Below are 6628 nucleotides of genomic sequence, written 5' to 3' on the forward strand. Positions count from 1 at the left end.
GACACCGCGTCATGTCCTTGCTCCCCAAGGATGTCCCAGAGTTGACCCTCCTGCAAATCTCAAAGATGAACCACACCTTTGTCGGGTCCTCGGGGCAGGGCCACTCTAGGTCACCCTCTGACAGCCCACTAGAGGGCCCCACCTCCGATCGAACCCTCGTCAGCTCCCACGACGACACCAGTGGCTCTGCCACAACTTCTGCCTTGTCGTCAGATAGGATATCCACCACCTCGGGTCATTGGCCATCGCTGTGTGTTTCGACTCTGTCCTGACCACGTCTCCCTCCGACGCTTTTGGCTCCAACCATAAGGGTGAGCCGTGTAGCTCCCCGACCGGTGAGGCAGGAAGCTCGGTCTCCCTCTCCTCTTCCGTCGTAGCTGGTGGAGGAGGGGCCACGAGAGTTACCTCCAACATGACCTCTAGTGTCAGCACTAGGATCACCACCAATGCCGCCGCCGCTGCCACCGTACCAGCAACCGACCTGGGGGCACCACCCTCGGATCGGAAGGACTCGCCACCGCCGCCCGGTTCCCCCCACCGCTCACCGTGACACGCTGTAGGGTGGGCCTCCATGCCTCTTGCGTGGGAGTTGGGGCGATGCTCAATCCTATCATCGTCCAGACACTGGCAAAAAGGGTAGGTAAGTCAAACTCCAAAAAAACTCAAGAGCAAAAGATCGAAAAGAAACAAAGGAAAACGTACCCGGAGGTGAGCGGTACGACTCTAAAGGAAAGATCCGACGTCGGTGGGCCTATAGGTCAAGGATCGCTCTAAGGCTATGACCTGCACCCCCTCACTTTAGCCAGGGGTGGAGTTGTCCCAACCGGCTCCTGTCCGACCTACGGGTCGCCGTGACCCTCGGCTCGGGACTTCCCGACCGGAGCAGCAGGTGGGGCATCCTCTAGTTGCGAGTCGCGCGACGCATGGGGGCCAGTCCGCTCCTCGGACCGCCCGGCTTGCCCGATCGTGTCTACGGTAGGCGGGGCTTCCTCTAGCTATGAGTCGCATGTTGGCACCGGTCCCGACGATGCACAAGTGCCAGTCCGCTCCTTAGACTGCCTAGCTTGCTCGGCCACATCTACGGCAGGCGGCGATGGGCCCGACGCCATCACCAAGGAGCACGGTGATCACATCCGCTTTGCCTCCTGTTCACCGACAGCGTCTGCGCTCGTCGCACAATTCCTTGGCACGGGATCCACCGTGTGCCGCTCCACCTCCTGCTCATCCCCAGCGAACATCGCCGTAGGGTCACGATGCTCCGCTGAGGTCACAACGACCTCTCGACTTTCCTCCTCAGAGAAAACCATGTCATCCACATCTGTGGGATCCTCTAAAGCGAGCTTTGACTCGACGTCGCTCCTACGTTCCCCAGGCCTTCACGCGCCGGACGATCTCCTTCTCCTTCTGTTTCTTCCATTGAACCTCCCTGGTTCTCTTCTTCTTCTGGGTGTCTGCCGCCTCCTTCTAGACGGCCTACCGGGCCACTGCCCTTCGGTCCCTTGGGAAGGTGCAGCCGGGACTTGTAAACTCCAAGCCCCGATGGAACGGGTGGCTCAAAATCAAAAAATAGGAAAAGCAGAGGAAGAAACACAGGACTAAATAGAAGGAAGCATACCAGTTTGGACACGATCACGGAATTGAAAGGTGCGGGCTTCCCATTGACCCTCTCTTGGGGCTTCAGCTGCAGCACCCGACCAAGACGACTCCAGACCTCATCATCCAGCAGCTCCTCCGGCCACGCATGGTCTAGGTCCGATGGGCCGCTGTACATCCACATCGGCCGCATCCACTCCACCAATGGCGCAACCCGGTAGCGGTAGAGGGTGTGGAACACCCGCACCCCATCAAGACCGCGTCGTATGATCTTCCGAAGCTCCTCCTCGATGACCTCTACCTTCTTCTTCTGTTTATAGGCACAACCCCACGACCAATTGTCCTGCTTCTTCAGCCTCCCATCGGTGAACGTCGGGAACGGCGCCTCCACCGGATTCCTAATGTAAAACCACTCCCCATGCCACCCTCAGGTTGGAGTCACCGGGGATGTACACGGGATACGAGCCTCCCACGCTCGGTTTCCTCTATATGGCGAAACCTCCCACCGGCGCGATCTCGGCTAGGTTCCTCACCGTCAAGGTTCTCCCAGAGAACAGCTGCCGGATGAAGTCCACATGCGGCTCCTTCCCAAGGAAAGCCTCGTAGACGGTGATGAAGCCGGCGATGTGCAGCACCCCCGTCGGATTAAGGTGCTGTAGCTCCAGACCCTACTCGTTGAGGAGCCCACGTAGGAACTAGTGCGTGGGGTATCCTAACCCGCGCTTATGGAAGGTGAGAAAGGACACCGCCTCATTTGGCTAAGGTGGCGGGAACTCCTCTCTCTTGGGAGTCCTCTAGTGCACCACCTCCTTCGGCGGTAGGAACCTCTTCACGACGAAGGCCTTTAACACCGACTCCTTCATGGTGGATGACCTCCAGTTCAACATTTCGCTTCGAGATCACAAAAGGATTTGTGAGTTTTTTTTCTCTTCTCCCTCGCTCTCTCCCCTTTCTTTCCTAGAAACCGTCGCGGCTCTCAAGAACACTCTCGGCGAGATGGAAGAGAAAAGGAGGCGGCAGATGAGGAATAGGCGAAAGAACGGAGCAAAAACCTTCTCCTTCCTCCTACTTAAGGAAAAAGGGTGCAACAGTTAGGGGAGGGCCCGCCGATCGGGAAAGGCAAAACGGCGGAGTGAAAAAACCCTATCTCTTTCCCATTTAATGCAGATGAGATACGCCCTGACCGATGAGACGTGTCGTGCCCGACTGGAACGGCTCCTGAATCAGACAGGACATGGCCTGTGTATGGCGGACCACTACTGCATGCCAGCCACTACCGTATGCCGGGCAAAAGAACCAAAGCGCCACTGCACGCAGGTGGCCCTCCGCTTCCCCAGGCGAGACTTGGAAAAACCCAAAACAGGATCTCCATCGGGAGAGACCATCGGGCTTCCTAAAGTCGATCGAACAGCTCAGGAAAACACACCAAGAGATAGGTAGGGAGCAAAGGGACGCCTCATGTAGGCCATGCCAACTCTATCACGAACGACTGAGCACGGGCCCTGGTCAGGACATTTCCGACTGGAGCTCCTCAAACCCCGTCACTCGAGTCATCAAGGTAACACTACCAACCCCCTGCTATTTCTTTATTTAAATTATTTCATACATCCATACACGCATTCATTCCATACACCCGTGCCTCCTGGACAATTCGGGCCCTGAACCGCCCGGGGGCTCAAGAACTAAGCATCGCACGTGCAGCGAAATGCATCACAACGCTCCGTGTTACGTCATGAAGCGGCAGTTGCCTCATTAGACATGAGCCAACAACAGAGCCAGGGAAGAAAAACGCATATGAGCCCCTGTGCAGACCTCGCCCAGTCTGGTAGACAGGGTCATCTTAACCTTCTCATTCGATCTTGAACCTCTTGCCAAGCCCATAGAATCTCCATCGAGGGGAGGCCGTTAGGCCACCCGGGTCGGTCTCCGAAACGACCCAGACATCTACCGGGTTGCAGGTAAAGGAGCAGTGGAATGTCACAAGAGGGCTATGCCTGACCCCATCATGAACGATGGACCTGGATTCCACTCGATCATACCCGTTAGTGAACTCACCGAGCACGTCACTCGAGCCCGAGCGAATCAAGACAAGCGACAAAGCTCAGCCCCTCCGATTATAAGGAACCAAGGACGGGGTAACGCACACAACTCACACTGACCCCCTACTAAGGCCCAACAGGGCTAGGGGGCTCAAGACATAAAATGCCTGGGTCTACGACCCCAAACTCGCCCCTTCCGACTGCGCTCCAAACACCTAGGTCTATGACCCCGAACTTGCCCCACCCGGCTACGCTCCGACTACGCTCCAAAACACCTAGGTCTACGACTCTGAGCTCGCCCCATCAGGATCTACGAGCTTCGGCTCGCCCGATCCCAAACTAACTAAACTAACTACCTCGGTTGCGCAGGCCGCACCGAAGCCATGCTCTTGTGACCCCAAACTCACCCCATCAAGATCTATGAGCTTCCGGCTCACCCGATCCCAAACTAACTAAACTAAACTGCCTCAGTTACGGAGGCCACACTGAGGCTAGGATCTACGACTCTGACTCACCCGATCCCATGGCGCGCACCGACGCCAGGATCCACAAGCTCTGTCTCATTCGATCCCTAAAAAACTAATCTGCCTCGCTCGATCCCACGATGCGCATCGACGCCAGGATCCATGAGCTCCGTCTCACCAGATCCCTAAACACAACTAACCACCTCGGCTGCACAACGATGCCTTGGTTAAACAACTCCATCTCGACTGAAAAACATGCGCACACGCTCACTAAGAAACACCCCTAGATGGTTCTGCCCGAACCGCCCGGGGGCTCGGGGGCTACACCCACGGGTGCGCTCGCTGCTTGCACCCGCCGACGAAACAAAAACCTCCCCCGCTGATAATACAAACCCCCCCAGACGGTTCTACCCAAACCGCCTGGGGGCTCAGGGGCTACACCCGCGGGTGCTCTCGCGCGCACCCGCCGTCAAGACAAAAATCCCTCGGACGATTCTGTCTGAATCGCCTGGAGGCTCGAGGGCTCCTGTTGGGTTCATAAACCCGAGGTCCCTCGTAGACCGGTTTCTCCGTAAAGGTTCGGTCCAAGCAGACAGCGCGCAACTCATGGGCCAGCCCAAGAGTCTAAAACAACAGGTCAAAAGGGTGGTCCAGTCACCGACTAAAAGGTCTGGCCGGGGAGGAACAACGCTCGCTTGTCGACTCTGGCTCACCTCTCCGACTAGAGCGCTCACTTCAATTTCCAGCTGCCTCTGGACGATCTCTCCGACAGAAAGGCCTGGCAAAGCACTACCTCCGACTCCGACCCCACATCTCCGATCGGGGTATGCAAGGACCCTGCTCACTGCCCTTCTCCGACTGGCGTAACCAGAGCCGACTAGGATGAATCGACCGGGGACGTCGGCCCAGAAAGGACCAAGGAACGAATGGAGAAAGCAAGGCAAGGCGCTCAAGTCAAACCATGATACCAGGGATAGTACCCTGTCACCTGTAGGAACAATACTCTGCAACTGCCCTGACACAAACAGTATTGTAGGCGCCGATATTTTTCTCTATAGTATTGTGGGCGCCGTTAACTCCCATACGGTAAGGCCTCCCACATGTCTCTGGGACATCGATAGTGTTGTCGACGCCGGGATTTACCATACCGAGTGAATATGGTGAAACTCCTCATATGCCTCTGGACATCAACAGTATATGCAGGTGCCGACATCTGCCATACGTGAAACAAGACGACGTAACCTCCCACAAACGACCGACATCCAATAGTGTTGTGGGCTCCTACCATCCTTCCTATACCTGACGGCGTGGACAACAAGACTTAGAAGCATACGAACTCTCTCTCTCACTTGTAAGGCCATCCCTTTTATCTATAAAAGGGGATGTGCTCTCTTCCAACATTCAGTGGATTTGAGTTCCTACAAGTTAATCCAGATCGATCAAGTTCACTAGCTCACAACCACAGAACCGTCAGGTTCGGACCTCAAGCATATGCTTGAACACTTAGCTCATAGAGGAGCTCCCGTTGCTCTTGGCCCTTTCGACCAGACCTCTCGTGCACCCCATCTTTCTACTTCTCGTTTGTAACCTCACTGCAAACTTCGAGCACCTGGGCTTAGGAATAAAGTCACCGACCGACTCAAACTGGACGTAGGGCATGTTGCCTGAACCTATATAAACCCTGTGTCATTGAGTGCTAGGCCACCTCTGATCACAACGTACGACAAAACTACAAATATTTACTTGTTGGCGACTTTCTGCACTGACACCATATTCACTTGAACTTATCAGCCATGGAAGAATGTTTTTCTCTGTTCACTTGAACTTAGTCAGCCATGGAAGAGTGTTTTTCTCTCATAATAAAATAGCATAACCGGCTTATCAGCCGTAAAAACTATCAGCCGAACATGTTTGAAAATTAAGGCAGATTAAACCTGACTTGTGAGGAAATTTGTTTCTCTGTTTTTTTTTGGCCAAAATCAGGTATTGCTCGAGCTTTTTAGACCAAACAACGGTAAAATTGTTGTTGTTTCTTTGTCGTTGATTTTTTGGTGATTGAGAACTATTCTTGCTCTAAGAATTGACACTCCCCAGTCCTAACCATTAAGGATAAGACCGAGGGACAACTGTAGGTGCCAACAATCGTCGAATAAGAACTTCAATTGTTATTACCGTAATCTTAGTTCTACTTTCTCACATTTTTATATCCATACAACATTAACATACTAATACACAAGAATTACGAGCATCATGGCTCATAGTATACATTTTTTTTTTACTCTGGAGCTTTCATTACTTGTTAGCCGAGGAATCAGCAAACACAATTACATTAACAGTCATGGGAGCAGAGTTGCCTAATTATCTCTTCCCCTTCGACACACACAGTACCCCAGATCCGTCAACGCATGGGTGGCTGCATTACAAGCACGACTCTAGAAAATACACTTACACCATTATTGTCTTTATCTATAACATTTATATGCAAATATTCGTTGTGGATTCGTATAGTGCCAAGCGCTAAACGCATTGTTG

Source organism: Miscanthus floridulus, chromosome 4 (genome assembly GCF_019320115.1).
Source record: "Miscanthus floridulus cultivar M001 chromosome 4, ASM1932011v1, whole genome shotgun sequence".
Classification (NCBI taxonomy): Eukaryota; Viridiplantae; Streptophyta; class Magnoliopsida; order Poales; family Poaceae; genus Miscanthus; species Miscanthus floridulus.